This window comes from Capra hircus, chromosome 7, assembly GCF_001704415.2.
Source record: "Capra hircus breed San Clemente chromosome 7, ASM170441v1, whole genome shotgun sequence".
Lineage (NCBI taxonomy): Eukaryota > Metazoa > Chordata > Mammalia > Artiodactyla > Bovidae > Capra > Capra hircus.
Window position 1 is genome coordinate 56,816,487 of NC_030814.1, and position 24,058 is coordinate 56,840,544.

The following is a 24,058-nucleotide window of genomic DNA, read 5'->3' on the forward strand; positions in this document are numbered from 1 at the left end:
TCTTCTGCTCTCATGACATCATAATCCAGTGAAGGGGAGAGACAAGCCAACAGCCGGGTGGAATCTTAGAGAGAACGCAAGAATTGCTAGGCAAAGCACTGCACCATGGGTCCTCAAAGGAATGACCCTTTTTACAGGAGATATTAGGGAAGGCTTTGCAATGGAGGTGCAATGTGATGTAGGCCCTGAAAGGTAAGAAGTTTAGCTAGAAGAGACTGGAAGGGAAGGCTCCTCCAGGCTGAAGGAATAGCATGAACCAACTCATGAAGTTCTGGACATGCAACAGCGACGTGAGGCTTTCAGGCAAGATTGGAGGTCACTGAAACCCTTTGCCAAGGACTTAGGGCCTTAATGTTTGGGAAGCGGGAAGCAATGGAAGGTTCTGATAATGGGAGGTTTGGTGAGTATGTATCTTCCTTTAGAAGACTGGAAAAAGTGTCTGGCACAGCAATGCCACGAGACCAATCTCGAGGTTCTGGCTTCTGTTTTCCATCTGTTTAACCTCTCAGCACCTCAACAGTGTGGTCTAGAGCCAGTTTTCCTAAAGAATGCTGTGATCCTGTACCCTCTGGCCTCCAGTTCCCTGCGACTTCTCCTCTGAGATCAAGGGCTGCACTAGGGATCTCTTGAGAATGTGGGATGTCCCCCAGGGTAGCTGCCTCTGTCCACCTCTCTTTTCAGGCTCTGGGTCCTTCTCCCTTGAAGATCTCCATCTCTCCCCTCATCTCTGACCCTCCCACATCTGCCTCCAACTCTGGCTTCTCCCCAGAGCCCCATGTCCAAGGCCTGCCAGACACCCAGCTTTGAATGGATGGTGTCTCACCCCTGGGAAGCAGCCCACTCTGTCAGGCACTTGGTACCTGCCTCGCTGACCAGGCTTCTCCTGATTCTGTCCATTTTCCCATCCATTCATCCATCTTCCCCACCATGTCCTATGCTGTCTCTGATTATTCCTTTGCTGAGTTCCTGGCATTTGCCAAACCCTCTTCATGCTCCTCCTCAAGTGACTTTAGACCATCCCTTCCCTCTACTCTCATGGCTCGAGTTTCAGATCTTTTGTCTATTTCAATTCAACAGCTATCTATGAAGCACCGGGGATTGTGCTGGGGGGTACTGTGTGAAGGAAGCATATGGCTCTTGTCCTAGATGACCTTGTAGTCAAGTAAAGAAGATGAATATTAAGCAAGGACTAGAAGCCTAGTGAATTTTCAGAGATGGGAACACAGAGCAAGTGTCCCTCAGCCTGAGTGCCCAGCCCTCCCTGCCCCCACCAAGATTTTCCCATAAAATTTTACTAGAAACATCTAATTCCCTTCTCAAAGATCTCCACTGACTGCCCACCACTTGTAGATAGAAGTCTACACTCTTCAGGTGGCTCCACTTGGGGTCCTCTCTGGTGTGACTCCAAACTGGCGTGCACTGACCTGCAAAGTAGTGCGCAAGCCCCGGCCCAGCAGCCCCAGTCACTCATGCTGGGACCAGACCGCCTCTATCTGCCCACACTCAGGCCTCTGTTCAACTTTCCCTTACTCCATGTCCGCATGCATGAAGCTGCTTGTCCGGGTCTGACCTGCCACAGCTTCCACTAAATCCTCCTGGACCTCTTCTCCCTCTAGAGTAGGGCGCCTTCATCAAAGCACTTACCAGTCTGGCTTACGATTTTCCTTCTCATCCTCCATCAAGGACAGGGAACTTATTTATTCTGAATAACTAACAAAATAACAGCTACAGAGATCAGATGTGCCAGGCGCTGTGCCAAGTGAGTTACACATCTTACCCTGTTGCACCCTCACAATGAACAATGTGGGGTGGGGGCTATCACAGGTCAAGTAACTTGATGCTCAGAGAGGTGAACCAACCCTCTGGATTTAAGCCCAGGAAGCCAGACTTCAGAGCTTACGCTTTGACTGCATCTCCACCTTTATTCCCTTGCAGTGTCTTGCCAAGTCCATGTGCCTAATAGTGGTATGCATGAGCCCTTACTAGGTGTAGTGAAGTTAAGTGAATGGAGACAGTGAAGCCCAGAGCAGTCTTCTCAAGGTAATACTGCATGCAAGTCACAATTGCTGGGCAAAAGCACAACGCTGAGTGGCAGCATCTTCCCTTACACATATTAACTAGGAAACGGAGGCCATTTTCAAAGCAAAGTAAACATTTCTGACTGACTCAGGAGCAAAGGATTAGAAGGCGGCTTGTTGAATGCGGGAGCATTTACTCTTAGCTTAGGTGGTGACGTGCTGCCCTCACAGCCCTCTTTTGACTAGACATGCAAAGCAGAGAACTTCCCACTTACATACACCCTCTGCTGAGCCTGAGAGGAGGTATTTCACGAGGGGAATTCCTTCTCCCCGTCACTGGACAAGACCTGTCCGTTTCCGTAAGGAAAGGGTGTGGTGTGGAGCACCAGCTCTCCTCGTGGGCCTGCCCTGCTCAGCTCCAGACAGACCTGCCTTTGTGAGCAAGGTGGGAAGTGGGGAGTGGGGGGAGGAGGCGGGCACTGCTTGGCATCCCACATCCTGGGAGCTCGGCCAGAGGGGAGAGCTGCGGCGGGAAGGCTGGGGAGGCGAAATGGCCGCTTTCCCGGACGGCTGGACACGCAGCCGCCATGAGCCAGCTGGGTGCCTCCTCCATTCCTTTCTGGGATGAGTCGGGTAGGAGCTCGCCCCACAGAACCTTCAGGAAGGTTTGGAGCCCTGGGCTCTGAAGCCTGACAGCATTAGACACTTTGGCCTCTCAGAGCCCGCAGGACACACTGCAGTGTGGGACGTTCGACAGGGGGAGGGCTTCACTCCTGCCTTCTTACTGTCTGTCCCTCCCGTGGCCTGGGAGGGACTCCAGGGAGGGTGCCCTTGAGGCTCCTCATCTTGCTATCTTACAGACACCTTTATACATCACCCTCAGCTTCATTTATATCCTGGCGTATACACCACATGTCCTTCTCTAAACGTATCAGAGGATGTATAGACAGGCAGACAGACGAACAGACTGATAAAGAAGTAAACACAGGGACTTGTGTCTAATGTGTCATGTTTTCTCCTAACTCAATGATGCCACGTGGCTGCTGCTGCATTTTGTGAAATCTGCTCCATCCCTTTCAGCACATGGCACTCTGTCCAGAAGATTTTTAAGGGAACAGAAACCAGTTTTGAGAACCCAAGACATTTGGGACACACTCCTTAAGACCACAGGAGTCATTCTGTTACAAACACAGTGAAGACTAGAGATCCCACAGTTCCCCTGAGGGGCAGGCCTACCACGCTCCTCCAGAACCAGCCCCTGATAAAGATCTTGAGGGGGAGCTAGTGGCTGTTTCATTGACAAAGTCTTAGATTTGATCTGATGCCATTCCATACCAGAGAGGCTTGTGTTACCCTGGAATCCCCTGGCCAAGGTGCAGGCAAAAGTCTTGAGTTTCCTGCCCGTGGGTTTGGTGCAAAGAGGCAGGCCAGTTACAAAAGGCAGCACAAGGCAGGCTGCAAGGTACGGGTAGGGTGGGGGTGGGGTGTCTTACCTCAAAAGAGAAGGGCTTGCCAAAGAGCTAGCCTGGGGAAAACTCATTAGTTCTATCTTCTGTGCTGAAAAATGATGAGAAAGATTAGGAGTGCTCAAGAAAGGGACTGGCTAAACCTGTCTCTCCATGGGGCTCTGTAGCCTCCCCCACAAGGAAAGGCTTGCTTGTGGCACTTGAAGAGGAAGGCTGTGCGATGCCCTCAGGACCATGGAAAGCTGTGAATGGGAGAGACCAAGTGGGGATCTGAAGACCTGGGGAGGCTGAGTGCATGAGTTATAAACATTATAAATGTAAAGCATGATTGATTCTGATATGTAACTTATTAGGCAGAGGTAAGAAGCTTTGAGAAAAATATGGTATTTACATTTAGGGTAGAGGATGCCAGCAAGGACAGAGGCAGACAGCTTTGTGAAGTGAGTCAGGGCACTTAAGAGGGGACGGGAAGATGAAGCTACAGAGAAGTCTCGCTGAGGGAGGTCTTGGGTGATTAACTGCTTGACAAAACCCCAGCCAGGGTTTGGGGTGGTCTTTCCCAAGGAGGGAGCGAGCCAGCCCGCTTCCCAAGAAGAACAGTTCCTGAAGTAGTGAGTCCAGAGTCCTGAGGGTAGTGCAGGGGAGTGCTGAGAAAGGAGCAGGGCAGGAAGCGGGAGAAGGGTTCCAGGTGAGGCAGTGGGAGGTTGCAACCTCAGCCACCATCACAGGGCAGGAGGATGGATTTGGGTTCTGAGATCCTTCCCATTGAGAGTCTGAGATGAAATTTTGTGTGGGGCTCCCAAGATACCTCAGGAATAGTAATACTTGTAACATAGTGTAACTCTGCTACCTAAGGTAACATTGTTTATTTGTATAATCATCTAACATTTATCCAATGTAGCACTGTGCTAAGCAAGCACTTTATATAACCGTCTCCTCTTATCCTCTTCTGATAACCCTATGAATGTAGGTAATATTTCTTCCTTGCAGAGCAGAGGAAACTGAGGTTCAGAGAGGTGATGTTGCTTAGTGTGGGTCACACGGAGAGTAGTAGCCCAGACAAGACTTACCTTCAGCAGGTCTAACTGCAGGGCCCAAGTTCCTGTCCCCCAGGTGCCGTGCCATGCTTAGTTGCTCAGTTGTGTCCAACTCTTGCAACCCCATCAACTGTAACCTGCCAGGCTCCTTGTCCATGGGATTCTCCAGGCAAGAATACTGGAGTGGGTTGCCATTTCCTTCTCCAGGGGATCTTCCCAACCCAGGAATCGAACCCATGTCTCCTGCATTGCAGGCAGATTCTTCACTGAGGTGAGCTACAAGGGAAGCCTAACTGTCTCCCAGGGAAAAGGCTCAATCAGTCCAGAGAGAAGAAGGGACCCCAAGATGTGGACAGAGCCATGCGATCGGTCCAGGGAGAATGACACAAATCACCTCCACTGCCACTTACCGGCTGTCTACTTCCAAATCAAACCTGCTGCTGCCAAGTCGCTTCAGTCGTGTCCGACTCTGTGCGACCCCACAGACGGCAGCCCACCAGGCTCCCCGGTCCCTGGGATTCTCCAGGCAAGAACACTGGAGTGGGTCACCATTTCCTTCTCCAATGCATGAAAGTGAAAAGTGAAAGTGAAGTCGTTCAGTTGTGTCCGACTCCTAGGGACCCCATGGACTGCAGCCCACCAGGCTCCTGTGTCCATGGGATTTTCCAGGCAAGAGTACTGGAGTGGGGTGCCATTGCCTTCTCCCAGATCAAATCTAAGGCACCATTAATTGTATTTTATGTACCACTAAGAAATCAATGCTGCATATCCTAATATCAGAGATGTTAAAATACCAAAGGAAAACTGCATCTGAGGCTTGAGAAAAGGTTCTAAGTGCCACGATGCACTAAAAGCCTTGTCTAGGCTATTTTATCTCAAGCCAACAAAAGCCCTTTATCACCCCCTCTGTCAGGGAGGGGACACACCACTTAGAACAGCAGAGCCTGTGCCACGGTCAGTGACACAGCACCATGGAGCCTTGGAGCCCAGAAGGCTGTTCAGCAACCTCCTGTGCCCACAACGCCTGTGCCTACCCAGCAGGCCACACTGCCTCTGAGGCAGATGGGCCATCTTTGTCATTTGTTTCTTCTGGTGGGCAGCCAGCTAAGCAAACCAAAAACACAACAGCGGCACTTTTCAGGAGAAAAGAAAACTTTGCTTCATTGCTCTTCACAGGCTCATCTGTGCCTGGACTCACTCCGAGTTTCAAGCTCCTCTGAACTCTGGGGCTGCATCAGCCTCTGGTTGCCAGCTCAGGTGACCCATTCAGGAAGACCTTTCAGCTCTGCCCTTTCGTCTCTGAGCTCATAAGCCTCCTCAGTCCTGAGTCTTTCTCTGACCCACATCTCCTTTTTCCCAAACTCCAGCTGGTGATCTGTACCAGATTTGGCAGCATCATCTTTGACCCTGAACTTTATTCTTCCCACGTCTTCCTTGCCTCCTCCCACCTTCCCAAGTGTCTTAACTCTTCGGCCTAACCCTGCCTTGTTCAAGTGCCTTATTCACATATTAATCACTTCCTAGCCCTGTTTCATACCTCCTTTTCATTTGAGGCTTTCTAGAATCCCTGCGTGTCCAAATGAAAACACAGAGAAAAGAGACGTGGAGTGAGATGGTTGTATGTGTGGACAAAGCCAACTGGCCAAGGTTCCTTAATTTTTCTTGCCGGGACCTCCATCACCTGCCACGGGCTATGCAGCTAAAAGCTGGCCTCTTGGTTTCCCAGCCTGTGTTACTGTGTATCTGCTCGCCTGGTGTCCTGACCTCTCGGCTGTCCTTCCCACGATTTTCCAAAGTGAAGGAGGCAGTCGTGCTTTAATGAAATCTCCACCATCTCTTTGAAACACCCTGGTTCCCTCCTCTCCTGGCCACTGAGTCACTCTTTCCCTGCACGTCTCTTCTCAGAGCTATCCCAACACAGGAGATGAAGGAGGGTACTTGGCACTTTCCACTTTCTGAATACTACTCCCCACTTCAGGGAGAAATTAAAATCACCAGGCGGACACACCTCCTAACTGGCAGAATACTTGTACTGAAAAATGCCCATTTTCTTTATTTTTTTTTCTGATTAAGCTTCTTCTTACTCTGCCTCTATACTTCAGAATCTCTCTTCTTTACTGCACGGCTGTCTCAACTCAGTCTAACTTCCCACAAAGCCCCCTTTAACATAATTTCCACTTTCCATCTATGTAAATTTTTACTGAAGGTTCGTTATTATTTATTTTCAGTGTTTGATCAATGCGTTAACCCTGCTCAGGACAGGTTTCCTTTGCTCAGAGCCCCTCCATAGTAAAGACTTGTCTGCTTTGTACATTTACTCCATCCAAGGGTCATGAGGACACAGTGAATAAGTGCTGAGGGAATGACTGACTCACAGCCACTGCTGGGCTTCTGCCTCCATTTCGGATATGAGCACCATGAAGCATCTGTTCATTTGACACACCTCTGTGGTACCCTACCATGTGCCAGACCCTATGTCAAGCATGGGGGTATGAATAAAACAAGAGTCTCTGATCTTTTTTAAAATTTTTAATTGGAAGATAACTGCTTTACAACATTGTGTTGGCTTCTGCCATACGAGAACATGAATCAACCATAAGTATATATTCGTCCTCTCCCTCCTGACCATCCCCTACCCCAACCCATTCCTCCAGGCTGTCAGAGCACTGGGCTGAGCCCCCTGTGTTACACAGCAACTCCCCGTTAGCTATCTACTTTGTACATGGCAATGTATGTGTTTCCATGCTACTCTCTCAGCTTGCCCCACCCTCTCCTTCCCCTACTGTGGGTCCCTGCTATCCTGAAGCGTCACTTTTTTTTCTTAATAAATGTTTATTACTTATCTGGCTGCACTGGGTCTTAATTCTGGCATAGCAGATCTTCTTCCATCTTCGTTGCAGCTTGTGGAATCTTTAGCTGTAGCATGTGGGATCTTTAGATGTGGCATGAGGACTCTTGGTTGTGGTATTTGGGGTCCAGTTCCCCAACCATGGATCGAACCTGGATCCCCTAAATAGAAGCGTGGAGTCTCAGGCACCAGGTCACCAGAGAAGTCCCTGAAGCTTCACTTCTAGTGGAAAAGGACGGTTTGAAGTCTAGTCACCAAGTACTGGACTCTAATAAGCGTGCTGGAGAAGGTCTTGAATTCATGCTTGTCCTAGGAGGGCTAAGCAACTGGGAAAGGGAGAGTCAGTTAGAGAATGAGATGAAGACATTTTTTTAACCGCTTTATTGAGATTTAATTTATTTACCATACAATTCACCCATATAAAGCATACAATTCGATAGATTTTATTATATTGACAGAGTAGTGCAACTATTGCCACTATCTAATCTCAGGGCACTTTCATCGTGCTAACACCTCCACACTCACTAGACTGTTGCTGCCCCATCCCTCCTCTCCCAGGCCCTGGCAACCAGAAATCTACTTCCTGATTCTATGAACCTGCCAATTCTGGACATTTTATATAAACTAATCAGATGCTATATGGATGTTTGTGACTAGCGTCTTTCACTATCATATTGTTTTCAAGATCCATCCATGTTGTAGAATTTTATCAGTTCAGTTCAGTTCAGTCACTCAGTCGTGTCCGACTCTTTGCGACCCCATGAACTGCAGCACGCCAGCCCTCCCTGTTCATTACCAATTCCTGGAGTCCACCCAAACCCATGTCCATCGAGTCGGTGATGCCATCCAACCATCTCATCCTCTGTCATCCCCTTCTCCTCCTGCCCCCAATCTTTCCCAGCATCAGGGTCTTTTCAAATGAATCAGCTCTTCACATCAGGCGGCCAAAGTATTGGAGTTTCAGCTTTACTCTTGCCATCTCCTGCTTGACCACTTCCAGTTTGCCTTGATTCATGGACCTAACATTCCAGGTTCCTATGCAATATTGCTCTTTATAGCATCGAACCTTGCTTCTATCACCAATCCCATCCACAACTGGCTGCTGTTTTTCCTTTGGCTCCATCCCTTCATTTTTTCAGTACTTCACTCCTTTTTATTGTCCAGTAATACTCCATTGTATGAATACACCAAATTTTATTTATCCATTCATTCATGATGTGTTGGACATTTGGGCTATTTCCACTTCCTGGCTATTATAAACAATGCTGCTCTGAACATTATTATATGTTTTCGTATGAACACATGTTTTCACTTATCTTAGGTATGTCCTTAGGAGTGGTTTTGTTGGGTCATATGGTAACCCTTGGACAACCATTTGAGGAACTGTCCAACTGTTTTCCAATGTGGTTCACCAATTTTACATTTCCACCCACAATGTATAGGGGCTCCAATTTCCCCATATCCTTGTCAACACCTGTTATTATCTGTCTTTTGCTTACAGCTATCCTAGTAGATGTAAATGGCATCTCGTGGTTTTGATCTGCACATCCCTGAAGGTTAATGATCCTGAGTATCTTTCCATATGGAGATGAGAGTATCTAAATTATGTTTGTGAGACAGCAACTGACTTGAGTCCCAGAACAATGCATGCCTGTCACAGCTGCTCAATAATATCACTGAATGAACACAACTAAGAATGTAGCAAAGAAAATTGCCTTAAAGGACGCTGGCTCCATGAGCCACAGCCGGCCTGGAAGAGGAGTGGCTGGATGAGGGCGTATATTTTACAAAAACGAAGCAATGCATTTTGATCCCTCTCACCCGATCCTGCTGCCTCTAAACCATGTTCCATTTGGAGCCTCCCTTCCCAGAGGCTGGGTCAGGAGGCCTGGCACCCAGAGCCAGGGGGAAATTGGAACGCAGAAGAATTGCCAAGATTTGTGAAACTGCTTAAGTTCCCTTTTAACACAGGGAGGGCCGGACCTGGCAGACAAATTATAGAACTTCTGCCACTGTGTAGGGGGCTGCTTGCCTGCTGCTGGGGGTCAGCCTTGAGGACAATCTGCCTGTGAGTGTGCAAGGGCTGGAGGTAGCTGTGGCTCTAATGACATCCCAGTGAGTTGAGAGGGTGGGCAGGCCTGAGCCCCTGGCAAGTGGATGCAGCCTGGACTCCAGACTTGCAGCTGTTCCTGAGTGATGCTGAAATGAGGGCCAGAGGCCACTGCATGGTGATGTAGCAGGACCAGGGACAGGCCTCCTAGGCTGGGAGGCAGACACCCAGAGAGGCCATGGCCAGCAAGAGCCACTCAGCCAGGGAGTCACCCTGGGACCCAGCTAAACCGAGTGAAACCAGGGCCTCAGCTTGAGCCGTGAAGGCCATGTTGGGCAGTTCAAGAGCAGGCAGAGGGCTCCACATGGAGACCTTGAGCCCCAAAGGCCCTGAGTGAGGGTCTTGACACTTCCGATAAGAGGCTGAATGACATCCACTCCCGTTACAGCTAGCTGATGCTTTGGAGAGGGGCAGGTAGAGTGGCCAAAGACGGGGGGCTCTCTGGGTTGGGGCATCACCCAAGAGGGCTGTTCGGATTCCTATTTTGGGTGAGACTGACGTTGCTGCTTTTCAGCCACCTAACACGTGAGGTCTTGGGAAGAAGCCCAGATGACAGACGAATGAAGAGACGCTCCAGTTGCATTGTGTGATGAAGCTGGTGACATGCCACCTGGGGCCTTGGAGGGCTGATTCACCCAGCAGTGAGCCAGGCTGCATGGGCAGTGGGCACGGGACATGGTCGGAATCCAACCTCAGCCTGAGTGTGGCTGTGTATGCAGATGTTTCTGAGGGTCCACTGTAGGCTCTAGGAGTGTCTGGGCAACTCTGCTTTACAACCAGAAAATCAGCTCAAAGTGCACATCCTTTGTCATGTTTGGCTCAGATCCTTTAGAAGCTTTTGGAGATATGAGGATGGGCCAGGCTGAGAAAACATCACCTCTCGAACAGTGGCTCCTCTGAGTTTTTGAGCCCTTCCTTTATTATAGGTGCTGTGCTAACACACGTCATCGAATCCTCCCAGCAACACTGTGAAAGTAAGGACTACTGGTGGTTGTGTTTTATAAAGAAATTGGGGGCTTTGTGAGGTCCTCTAGGGTCTCATAGGTAAGTGTTGGCGTCAGTATTTGAAGCACAGTGATTTAGCTGCAGAGGCTGAAGACTGGACTACTGGATACATGGTCTCTCACTTTTCTATCTAAAAATTCCCCTTAAGATTTGAGGCAAGAGCTGTTTACTGAAGAAAAAATGTTAATGTTATTGTTTCATATTTGTAAAAAAAAAAAAAATTGCCCAGAAAAGTGACCAAAGTGGACTAGTGAACATATTGGTAGAGAACCTGAGAGAGCACTCTTTAACAGCATATCTTCTCCCAGCATAAACCACCTCCAGCAAACCCAAGACCTCAGCTTTGTTGGTTATGCAACTGTACCCAAAAGACACTAAACCCAGCTCAGCTCAAAGCATGTGTGTTCCCACCCATCTGCCCATCCACCCACCCATCTGCCTACCCATCCACCCACCCATCCACCTGCCCATCCATCCATTCACCTACCCAACCATCGATCTATCTACTTTTCCCTTTCACCTCAGCATTTCATCCCACTTTTTCATCTCAGCCTAGTATGTATAACGCACTAGAGGCCCAAATGAACAACAAAGTTCCTCCTTTGAGAGGGTCACAGCTGGGACAGAGGCACCCCCACAGCACAGTGCCTACAGGTAGAGATGGTGGTTCAGTGTGCATGGAGTAGAGAATAGGTTTTTTTAAAAGGGAGTGAAGATAGGTATGAGAAGGAGGGGTTTTGCTGGTGGGCTACCTCCCAATCTCTGCACCTTCTCCTCCTTCAGGTCTCAGCTTAAATGTCACCTCCTCGGGGAGTCTTGCCTGACTAATCTAAAGTTGGATTTACTCTTTATTCTCTGCCTTTGTTTCCTGATATTGAATTTTTCTTTCTCTGTCATTTAAGTCACGTGTGTGTGTGTGTGTGTGTGTGTGTGTGTGGTGTGTGTGTGTGTGTGTGTGTGCGTGCGTGCAGTGTTCTCTGTAAAGTTCCAGGTAAAATGTGGTCCCATAAACACAGGGAAAAGGACTTATTTTTTTCACCAAAGTACCTCCAAGGCCTGACATACCATCGGTCCTCAGTTTGTTACCTGAACAAATAAAGGCTAGAACTAGATCATAAAGAGCCTTGAATGCCAAACTACGAAGTCTGGACTTTGGCCTGCGGGCAGTGAAGAATATGACAGGGTATTTGAGCAAGGACGCTATGCAGGAGGCACAGGAGACCTGGATTTGATCCCTGGATGGGGAAGATCCCCTGGAAGACGGCAGGACAACCCACTCCAGTAGTCTTGCCTGGAGAATCCCCATGGACGGAGGAGCCTGGTGGGCCACAGTCCAGAGGGCCGCAGAGTCAGATAGGACTGAAGCGACTTGGCACACGTGCATGCGTACATGAGGCATGATCAGATTTGGGGTTGGGAAGGACAAGGCTGGAGGTGTTGTGGGTGAGGTAAGAGGAATAAGCTACAGAGAGAAAAATCAGAAGCAATCGCCTCAGACTGGGGTCAAGATTTCACCATCCTGGCCCAAGACACTGATGGTAGGGAAGGAGAGGAATGAAGTTGTAAGGCATACTTAGGTCAAATCATTAGGAAATGCCTGTGGGAAGCGAGGGAAAGGGAATATGACCAAGGTTTATAGTTTGGGTTACTTTGTAACCACCGTACTGTCATTCATTAAGGCAAAGGCAATCTGGGATTTTGGAGACATGGGCGGAAGCTGATGCAGACAAGGGCATGTTGGGAGAGGAGGAGAGCAGGTACATGGTTGAGAGAAGACACAGGCGGGCAGACCCCTGAGGGGTCTGAACATCCAAGGAAGGGCCAAACGACAAAGCCATGAAGAGCTGCTAAAAACAAGCGGGGGGGGGGTGGGGTGGGGGTGGGGGCGGAGGAAGACCGGAAAGCCAGAGCAATGATTGAAATCAGACAGAACAGATTCGTTTTGAATGGGACTGGAAAGTTCTACCGGCGGTGGGAGCAGGAGAACCCACAGGAGGGAGCAGCAGAGACCCTGGGTCAGGCTGCCCCTCAGTCTGACGGCGGGTGCAGCGGGTCAGATCTTCAGATGGTTAAAGAGAGGACAGTGCCAGGTCCAGGTGCAACCTCCCAACTGGTACATGTTGGATCGATTGAGAGCAACTACAACCAAAGCATAGCTCCGGCAAACCGCACAGCCTCAGGCCACCTCTGGCTCACGGGCCACCAGTTTGCAGCCCCAGTATTGGAGAACATCACGGGCGAGCTTTTCCAGAGGCAGTTTTGGCAGAAGGAGGACTCCAAAGGGCTGAGGGTGACTGAGAGGGGCTGGAGGCAGTGACACTGGTGGGGGGAAGCTTGGCCACGGGGAAAGCTAAGAGTGAGGTGGGAGCTAGAGGGCCCCAGGGAGGGTGGGAACGAACCTTTACGTGGAAGACATCAAGCAGGTTTGGGGCTGAAGTGACAGGCTGAGAGCACAGCATTCTTGCTCTCTTTCCAGAGGGGCTGTCTGTACAAGTGTTATTGTTTTTCCTTTAAATTAGAAGAATACGCCCAATATACTTTCACCAGCTCCATTCCACAATCCAAGGTAATCGTTTCTTCAGGTGGCTATCTATGTATCTATACACACACATATAATTTTGAAAACCAGTTATGGGACAATTCCACACATACTGTTCTAGGGCTTTTTTCCCCCATATGTCGCTCTCTTTTTATATCTGCCTGGTATTTGCTTGACTATATAATTTATTTTATCATTCTGTTATTGATGTAGCATGGTTTCCCAGTTCTTGTTATGGGAAACAGTGCCTCTGTGAGCTTTATACATTGATCTCTGGGTCCTGGGGTGAATCCTTCCATAAGACAAATTCTTCACATTGGACTTACCAGAGTCTGCACACAGTGTGATGTCTCCTTGAAGGACTTGTTGGATTTGTCTGCTTTCTCCTCAGGGCCTGGGGATGAAAAAGGCAGGGAAGAAGGTATATTTCCAAGGAAGCTTATACAACTAAAAACAAGACTTTGATGTATCCCAGTCTTATGACTGTACAGATTTCTTTTTAATCAAGATGCTGTGGGTAGGGTGGTACTTATGCATGCTGCTGCTGCTGCTAAGTTGCTTCAGTCGTGTCCGACTCTGTGTGACCCCATAGACAGCATCCCACCAGGCTCCCCCGTCCCTGGGATTCTCCAGGCAAGAACACTGGAGTGGGTTGCCATTTCCTTCTCCAATGCATGAAAGTGAAAAGGGAAAGTGAAGTCGCTCAGTCGTGTCCGACTCTTAGCGACCCCATGGACTGCATGCAGCCCACCAGGCTCCTGCGTCCATGGGATTTTCCAGGCAAGAGTACTGGAGTGGGATGCCATTGATTCCCAAGGGCCCACTGAAATAAGTTAGAAGAGCCATGATGTGGGAAATTTGTTCACAGATTTCAGGGAGACCAAAGGTTGAAGGCTATTAAAAAAATTTTTTAAACATAATTTTACACCTAGGATTTGGTATTTAATCTGTGAAATCATCAGCTTAATTATATTTTCGGAATACCATTCTTTGGCAGAGAAGAGGGAAAACCGTCTCTCATTTCTACAGAGAAGACAAAAACAGGCAGTAGAAACGAAGATGAAGCATGAACAGCCTCTTTCTAGGACCCTGGGTTCCCAGCTGCAGTCAGCACCCTTAGCTCGGAGCGCCCTCTTCTGGACTTGGGCTCCTCTGCACCAGCCTGTGCCCAGCCCATCAAAGACAGGACAAGTCTGATTTTCAGTTTGGAAAGCAGCTCCAATTCTAACTTCAACACATCTTTGAGTTTCCTCTGCCTTAGCCACTGAAGCCCCAGGATGTTCTTTTTCAATATTTGTGCTACATTTTCAGGTTACACAGGACTCTGTCTCCTCTTTAAGAATGATTCCTTGGTGACTTAAAAAAAAATTACCCTCCTTAGATCTGAGTTAAGCCTTGGGATTCCTTGTAAGTTGGCTGTCAGGAATACATTCCTAATTTTGAATGAGTGGGAACTAGATCTAGAAACCCAAGGAGAACAGCAAGCAGCTGTATGTGCCATTACCCAATGCATTTGGGGCAAGTCTATTCAAAACTGTGGGTTTCTGTCCCATTTTAGAAAGTTCTCAGAACTTTAGATCAGCCTCATATTTCTTCTATTCCTTTAACAAATACTGCTGAGCACCTGCTCTGTGCCAAAGGTATTCACACAGGGATAAGAGGCTAGTGTTACTTTAATCCCTCACAGGTGATAACCAGGTGGTATTGTTATTGCAAAACAGTTGAAAACCTATGCACATCATAATGGGTTACTGGGGCCTCAATCGTGTTCCTTCAAATTACCTGCTAACCTATGATGTGCCGCTACTATTAAATTTAACTAGGTTAATCCTCTCAACTCAGAAATGGCTTCTAACTTCTTAAAGGGTGCTGTTCAATCCTCCAGAGAAACGCTCATAATCTGTTTTGATAGAAGGAGGAGGCATGATGAATGAAAACAGCTTTTCCGAAAAACTGCCTGTTTCCTTTGGAGCCGGGGTGGGTAGAGCTGAGGCCAGGTCCTGTCTGGATGTGAGAGCCCGCAGTCACCTGGCACTTTCTTCATAAACCTCTGCTGGGACAGCACCAGCCTCTAACGGGCAGCTTACCCCTGGCCCTGCTCATCCTCTGGGCAAAAGGGAAGCCCCTTTTGCCTCTCTGCCTCTCTTATTCTCATTTAAGTAATCCCTAGGGACCATGTGCCAGACTAAGGGGCATCAGGTCGTGAAAGGATCAGCTCCAAAGATGGGAATGCTTCCTTGCAACCAGACCACAACATTTATGGAGTCAAAGACAGCAATAACCACACTGGGAAGAGAGCCAGGCAAGGTCATCCAGGAGAGATAAGGAAATGACGCAAGGCTGAGGGCTTGAGGAGCCAAATCCCAGCACAACTTCCATGAGATTCCACTTGTTATTTATGCTCTGACTTCTACTAAACTTCAGATGAACCTCGGACAGGCAGACACCATTTTGTCTTCACTTCTCTTGGATTTATAACAGTCATATGATGCTTCTTCAGGAAAGTCTTAGATCCTCCTAGTTTGCTATCCAAATTATAAGTGAACCTGGCTTTTTAAAAACACTAACCTTCTCTCAAACATCACTCCAGATTTCCACAGGGGGTGATTCTGAGGGTATTTGTGGGCTTGCTCCATCCAAAGTTCTGAACTTTCAGGTGCCCTTTCCCAAGTTATACTGTTCAATTAAATTCCAGTCATTCAATTCAATTCACCAAGTAGTTACTGAGCTGAGTTCTGTGTTAGAAAAAAGACCTGGATATTGCCCTTAGGAAACTCACAGACCAAGGGATGAGACAGATGAATAAACAAATCATTTCAGTTCAGCATGGTAAGTGCAGTGGTAGAATTACATACAAGGCAGCACTTTCAAGCTTCTGCTCTCATGGAGTCACAGTCTAGAGGGAGAGCCAGACATTGACTGGTAAATTGCACAAATAAAAATAGAGTTTAAACTTTGACCAGGACCATGGAGGAAAGGCAGGCAGCACCATGAGAGCTTTAATGGGACATATGGTCAGGGAAGGTTGAGTAGGACATCCTTGAGTAAGGCACAATTGAGATGTGAAAGATGGTTCAGGGTGAATTAGCTGTGGAGTAGAGGGAACGGGGGTCCTGGCAGAGGGAAAGCATGTGCAAAGGACCTGTGGCAGGAGGTCACACTGTGTATCCAAGGGATGAAACCAAAGCTGGTGTGGTTAGATCACAGGGCCGGAGGTGGGTGGTAGGGCGGCTGGGCCAGAGGTCAGCAGGGCTGGATCCCATACACCCCCTGGTCAGCCAGGACTGTTCCTTCTGGGTGCTTATTTCCTCACCTCTGTAAAGGGGGTCCAAACAGCACCTAATCTCACAGGAATAAGGGAATCCCTTTCAGCACTTTGAGGAGTGTCTGTGAGGATCGGCTGCTATTATAATGCTGTAATTATCATCCACATCATCTCACCAGGATGAGCCTGCATATAAGGATCCTGCTGGCCCACGTCAGATATTTCTTAACACTTGGCTACATGGGCACAGTTCCATAGACGGCTCAGAGGCCACAGAAATCAGCATAAGCTCTCGTAAGCGTAAGTGCAGGCTTTCTGGAGACACTCTGAATGAATGACCGGCTGGACTGCTGACCACAGGGCTCCAAAACAACCACCAGGAGTTTATCCCCAAACACCCAGAAAAAAACCGAGACAGAGGAAGGAGGACAGTGCCTCCTGCGAGAAGGCTGTCTATAAACGGAAAATTACACTGAAAGAAAACAAATCTTATTTGATGTGAACCCATTTTGGACTCTGTCTGGAAATCCAGGGCAGAAGGAAGTGGAGGGGACAGGGAGTGAGCAGGTGTGCCCAGGCTGAGGCGCCTTGCAGGGACCAGCATATACTGTGGCTAGGGTGATGATGAGGGGCTGCAGCTGGCTGCCAAGGCGCCCGCCCCTAAGGCCAGACCCCAGGCTCTCAGGCTGCTTCTGTGCTCTGATATCTGCTTGGTCTGCCGACACTGGTCCCTGGCCTCAGATGGGGAGAAGTGGTGTGGGATGGGCAACATGGAAGGAGCTTCTGGGGAGTAGGGGGAGCAAGGCTAGGCTCCTGGGCACCTGTTTCCTAAATGGGTTGTCTTAGCGTGGAATGGGATAACCTATCTGGTAAGTGCTCAGCTTACAAGTCAATTAGCACTCTCTTCAAAGTAGCCTGGAACCTCCAGTACCCACAGCTTTTCATTTCAGTTCTGTAACCTCTTGGCAGCATGGCACCAGGGAATTTCCAAACATCTCAGTGCTCTGTATGTGTCATTAGAAAAGAACTGCAGCCTGACCATTTAAATGGCTCTGCTCCAAAAATATTTACAATAATAAGAGGTAACATGAGCAAGTTTTCACTACATGCCAAACACTTAACTTTTCAGGGAGGTTACAGCACTACCAATACTAACATCTGAAGTCAGAATGTCTGGGTTCAAGTAACAGGCCAATCCTTTCTTGGATCTGTGGCGTTGAGTAATGACTTAACCTCCCTGGACTTCAGTTTCTTCATCTGAATGAAGAAGGAGGGTTCATAATACCTACATCCTAGGGTTCAGGAAGGACTAGATGAGGTGGTATGGAGAGCCTGGAACTAAGTACTTAAACCTTCATGCTTATCATCATTATGAACACATTACCCCTTATGACATGATGCTTTTGAACTGTGGTGTTGGAGAAATCTCTTGAGAATCCCTTGGACTGTAAGGAAATCAAACCAGTCAATCCTAAAGGAAATTCTGAATATTCATTGGAAGGACTGATGCTGATGCTGAAGCTGAAGCTTCAATACTTTGGCCACCTGATGCATTAATTTCAAAAGACCCTGATGCTGGGAAAGATTGAAGGTGGAAAGAGAAGGGGACGACAGAGGATGAGGTGTTTGGATGGCATCACCAACTCAATGGACATGAGTTTGAGTAATCGCCAGGAGCTGGTGATGGACAGGGAGGCTTGGCGTGCTGCAGTCCATGGGGTCGCAAAGAGTCGGACACAACTGAGCGACTGAACTGAACTGAACTGATAAAATATATATACTGATTATAAAGGGGGTTGAACAATCACAGTTGTAAGCATCTTCCTTGCCACCACTGTCATCATTTAATAACCATGTAAGAAGTCTCAAGTTCTGAGTAGGTTATTCATCCAAGTCATTCGATCTTCAACTTTGAGGTAGGTAGTATTACTATGACCATTTTACAGATGGAGAAACTGAGGCTCACAGACGGTTTTAACTGCCATACTCACCTTTCCTGACCTTTTGAACCTTTTGCACACATCATCCTGATAAATCCCTGTGGACTCCCTCTCCCTCCTACTTCAAATGTCAAACCCAAGCCCAGTGCCTGGCACAGGGGAGCTGTTGATCAATGTCATTCTCCAACTCTCCCCAAGCACACCCTTTCTCCACCAACTATCTGCCTCTGCCCTTGGAGAAGAGAGGGCAAAAATGTTAAGAAAAAGGAAAACAGGAGGAATTTCAACTTTCTAATGTTTTTATATATAAAAAATCTACGGTAAATTTGAGAAAATGTTAACATTTGTTAAATCTGGGCAGAGCACACATAGGTTTTTTTTTTTAAACTATTATTTTGTTTTTCTTAAATAAAAATGAAAGCCACCCTGCCTCTCTAGTCACCCAGTCTCCTTCCTTGAAGGTAGCCTGTTGTTTATTTCATGCCCATCTAGGTCAGTTTATGTGTTAACAAGCATACGAGTCTAATGTGATTCCCTCCTACCTGCTTCAGGACCCAGTCTCATCAATTAAATTCTCTTCTGATCTCTAATCTACTCAGTCCCCTTCTCTGAAGGTTTCCTCTTGACAGCATTCCCAGGTCTCTCATTTGAGAAAAGTTTCTCTCCATTCCTCCTACTTCAAGCCACAATTCTCCTCTTCGTGAGACCATAGTCCTTCCTGGGCAGGTGGTGTGGACTCGCTGCTTCCAACTGCTCACCACTGACTCAAGCCTCTGCTCCCTGCGCTTGGTTTCTCTTATCACCCACCTCTGGGGACAGAACTCCATGCCCATTTCTTAGTTTCTATGTTCCTTGATGTTTCTGCAGAATCTGATGCTTGGATCACTCCATTCCTAACCTTGCCTCCTGCCCTCACCTGAGCCATCATTCTCCATCAGTCTCTTTCCCCACTTCCTCATCTCAGCTCCCCTTTTCTTGTACCCTTACTGGGCCTGCCCTTGTGGTCCACCAACTCTGTCTTCTTCTCTCCACTCATGACCTCACTACAGCCTGCACTCTGACCCTTAATGAGCATTTTGGTGAAGATGTTAATTTCCTTTGGGGTTCTCTTTCCATGACTTCAGAACCACATTTCCAGCTGTCTGGGAGACATACCGATTTCACTGTCCTGCAAACAAAGCAAACTCAACCTGCCAAATTCAAGGTTCTTACTCTTCAGGAATTCCGTATTTCTGCTAGGTTGGTGCTTCTCAAATTTAATATGCATACAAGTCAGCTGGGACATCTTCTTACAGTGCAGATTCTGGTTCTCTAAGGTGGGGGTGGAGCCTGACAATCTGAATTTCTAACAAGTATCTGGTGGATACCAGTCCAAAGACCCCATTTTGAGTAAAAGATGCTACAGAGATTTCTATTCCCTAAGTCAAGGATTCTTAACTATCTAAAAATCAGGACCACCTGGGAACTGTACTAGATATAACATGGCTAAAAATATGCATATAGAAAAAAAAAAGAAAGCACCTCAAACAATTTAACTTCTCTTTAACTCCTAACCAGGACTAATCAGAATTTTTCTGGGCATGCGGTCTAGGCATCTGCATTCTGTGAGTGACTACTGAGTACCTACTTGGACTGGATTGTGCTAAGGACTAAAGAGGCAGTGGTAAATACGACAAAGTCTTATGGAGCTTGCAAGTTAGTAGAAGTGATGGTGATAAGAGAGAAAATACTGAAGAGCATTTCAGATAAGTGCTGTAAAGGAAAAATGGAATTCTGAGATAGAGAAAAATTGAGAAGGGCCTACTTTAGTTAGGATAGTGAGGATGACCTGCAGAGGTACCATTCAGGCTGAGATATAAGCCATGAAGAGGTGGACACGCAGAGGTCTAAGCAAAGAGGAGCATTTCAGACAGAGGGGCCAGTAAACACAAAGATACTGGAGCAAGTCCACGCTTGGAGAGTTCAGAAGAGAAGAGACGCTGTCGTGCGGGTGCAGCAGGACAAGCAAGAGAGGAGAGGAGAGGAGAGCCTGGGTCTAATCATGAGCCTGTAGGAGACGGTCTTCCCACGGACAGATACAGCAACAGGAAGCTGCTCGGAGGCTTTCAGCAAGCAAGGGCATATGATCTGACTTGAGCTACCTGCTGTATGAGGGCAAGAAATGGAACAAGGAAGTGGGTAAGAAACGATGATGTCTTGGAACATAGGGGCAATATTGGAGAAGATAGAAGAGGTCAGACTGAGGATACATTTTGGATACGGAGCTTGCTGATGAACTGAAGCGGGGTAGGTGAAGAAGAGAGAAACAATGACTGAGGACATTTACGAAGATTTGAAATACTTGAGAAAGCTGGGGGGTTGGGTGAGGGGAACCAATTGTTCTGTTGAGGTAATCTTAAGAGTTTTTCTTTGTAATCTTAAGAGTTCTTTTTTTTTTTGGTCTTCTTTATTTACTTATTCCCTGGCACTGAGCAGCCTGTGGAATCTTAAGTTTCCCAACCAGGGGCTGAACCAAGGCCACGGCAGTGAAAGTGCTGAGTTCTAACCACTGGACTGCCAGGGGATTCCTGAGGTCAGCTTTTTTAAGATAAACACTAGACATCCAAGTACAGATCTGGCTATAAATTATCTTTCCAGACATATCCCTTCCCCATGAACTCATTATATATGGGCCATCCTTAATTCAAAGTGTACTGTTTCTCAAGACTTAAAGACACAGAAAATCTTACGGGTACTAAAGGGGAAATGCTGGGGTGGATAAATTAGGAGCTTGATATTAATGGACACATACTACTATACTGAAAATAGATAAAAGAACAAGATCCTACTGTATAGCTCAGGGAACTACATATAATATCCCATGATAACCTGTAGTGGGAAAGAATCTGAAAAAGATACATATATCTTCCCTAAATCTCCATCAGTTGCGGGATTTGTGTCTCATTGTAACACTGCCATGGTATTCACAATGTTCCTAGAACATAAAAAGCTATTCATTCAATGTGTTGAATAAATAATGATCAGGACACATCCTGGGAGGACAGCCTGTGGTTAATCTAGTCATTGGAGATCAAAAGTGGGAAGTTTTCTTAACCATGGAGGAACTGATGTTTGTGGACTCCTCAGACCATTGGTAAGGAACTATCTAGTGCAATGCTAAGAGTCTCAGCTCATGTATATCACTGCGTATCTCTCAACAGTGATGCATGTAACCTGCTTAGGCCAAAAGTGTGCCCCTTAAAAAAAAACGGAATCTAATTCAGAACTTCCTAAAGAAGGCTATTAATAGAAAAGCTGGTATATGATCTTTCCTGAGAGAAATACTGCCTTTGTGATCATCACCACTGCTGTGCCATGCCCAGCTTTGATAAGACGGGACTTTGGTCCACTGTACATTCTGTGGGTACACGTTCAGCGTGCCGGGGCGCTGGAATGGGCACTGCGCTCTGACCATTTTATGACCTTAGGCCCAATCTGTCCATGAGGTGTCACTAAAGCCAGACTGATTTATTTCAGTGTCTTTCGCTTCACCAAGTGCCAAGTCATGGATTCTGAAGTGGAGAACAGACCATGATAGGCTGGACATTGGATCTGGGGACATAAGCTGACAGACACCGAGAAAGTGAGAGAAAGACGAGCTGGAAATGGATAGGAGTGAGCATGTAGGGATGCTGGTGGTGGTGTCAACTCAGAACGGTGTGAGAGGTAAAGGAGGACTGCTGGAAGGAGGAAGGGTATGAAGGCTGAGAGAGATTACAAGGGGAAAAAATATAAAGGGTGGAGAAGTATGGAGCTGCTGAAGGAAGATGGTAAAAGCACAACCTCAGTCATCATCTGCTGAGTGTTGCTTGCAAGCCAGGCATTGTGGTAAGGATTTTATATAAATTCTCTGACTCAACTTTTCTCAAGATTGTAGTTGGTACTATTATTCAACCCATTTTACAGCTGAAGGACATAAAAAGTAGAGAGGTTAAGTAATTTACTTGGGGTCACAGAGTTAGCAACTAGAAGAGCTAGGATTCAGGCTTAGCTCTGTTACATGTCAAAGCCTCAACTCATAACTGCTGCTTGCTATCACCTTCTGATATTGATTCAGGGGCATTTCTTCTCCCCAGGCCTGATGCAGGGTGAGAAACACAACGTCTTCCAACATCCCAAAGAGTGAGGTGCTGGGTGATGAGCTAATTTGGAGGTGTAGTTCAAAAGCCTTGCTATGACTGAGCTGTCTGTCAGGGCCGTGAGCCCTCAGAACAGAGATGCTCTCATCCATCATCAGGGAATATTCACTCCATTGTGCTGGGCCCCACCTCAATGTTTTTTTATTGTCTGCTCTCCGCCATGAGTAATGCCACTTTCCATTTTAAGCTGGGAGCTTCAGGAGATGACCGTGATGTAAGCCAGGGTTGCAAGCTAAGTGCTGCCTGGGGGATTACTCACCCACTCTAAGATGCGGCCAACATCTCACCCGCCCACTCAGGATGCTGCTGGAATAGCCTCTTCCCTGCCAAAGCCTAAAGGAAATCTGGTTTCTCCTGGAATCAGGCTAGGAACGGTGCCAGGTTATCAGAAAGTTGGCAAGTAACTGATTCTCCAAGTGGAACTACTGTGGTTGTTCTGGTCCCCTCCCAGGTGGTTGCTTGTTTATTCATTTGACATTTGCAGAGGGCCTACTATGTGCTAGGCACTCTCCTCCATGATAGAACATCGCTACGGTGATCTAGATGGCTTTAGTTCTTGTCTTCAGGGAGCTAAGTCTAGGGGAGAATAAGAAGGTAATTCCAATAAAATGTCACAACCAGAATGAAATAAACAGTATGCCATAGGAAGCTCAGAGAGTTTGAGGAACTAACAGCTGAAGGATTTATGTCAAAGTAGGACAAGCAGGAGCTGGCTAAGCTCCTTAATTGTAAGCAACCAATGACTTTGACAATAAACATAAAGAGAATATGGAGAACCCACAGTTGCACAGAATCAGTGGGAAGGTTTGGTACTCCCAAATCACACTGCAAGAAGGGTCCAGCCAGATCAAGACCTGTGTGTTTATGTTGGGCTTTAGATGGTGGGCAGCCAAAAAGGATGGCAAATGTCCAGGACAGCAGGTACAAGTGGGGAAGGTGGGGAGGAGAAGGCTGTCTCAGGATGACCTAAGACACTGAGTCAGAAAAGCCAAAAGGAACAGCTTAAAGGGAGCACTGACTTAACTGAGGGGAGCAGGCAGTGGGGCCATAGCCAGGCTCTCATGGTTTCCTGAGTGAGTTAAGTTTGTGGCTCAGAGACTTTGAGGCTCTGTGGGGAAATAAGCCTATTGCCAGGAGGTAAGTAGGAACTATATTGGATTAAAAAAAATCTTTTTTGGTGTTCCTGGGGCCATTCTGGAAGGTCACAGTTCTGAGTACATGCTTGACATAGATTATAGAGACCAGCTAAATCAGAAAAATATTCTCTGTGAAATAGTTAGAAAAGATGACTGGGACAAGCCAATGGGATCATGACAATAACTGGCCTTTATTGCTTGTGCTATCACGCACTTACATGCATTGCTTCATCTAATCCTCATTAGAAGCCTATTTAGAAACCAGCAGACAGAGGCACAAAGATTATAAATGGCTTGGCTGAGGTCCCATGGTTAGCAAACTGTGGAGTTGAGATGCAAATGTAGATTTACTTCTCTATAACCGAGAGTGTGTTGACAGGAAACAAAGTGAGCGTCGATGAAGAAAAACTGTCATCACAGAAGAAAACACTTTGTTTTCTATGCTAAGAGGTTGGAAGCTTCATTCCTTAGCTATTGCTTCTCTCATGGGTACCATTTTGAATCTTCAGGTCAGTT

The 24,058-nt window shown here is 47.2% G+C and overlaps 1 protein-coding gene and 1 long non-coding RNA gene across 4 annotated transcripts in view; one reads left to right on the forward strand and one right to left on the reverse strand.

Moving 5' to 3' along the window:
• Nucleotides 1-24,058, forward strand: part of FGF1 (fibroblast growth factor 1) — a 112,710-nt gene that overhangs the window by 28,990 nt on the left and 59,662 nt on the right. The gene's annotated exons all lie outside the window — the stretch shown is intronic.
• The window catches only part of LOC106502358, a 40,968-nt gene continuing 22,084 nt past the window's right edge, over nucleotides 5,175-24,058 (reverse strand). The window contains exons 2-3 of the long non-coding RNA XR_001295915.2: nucleotides 13,350-13,417; nucleotides 5,175-7,695 (exon numbers count right to left, since the gene is read on the reverse strand). This is a non-coding gene — a long non-coding RNA (uncharacterized LOC106502358). The remainder of the gene's footprint in view (nucleotides 7,696-13,349; nucleotides 13,418-24,058) is intronic.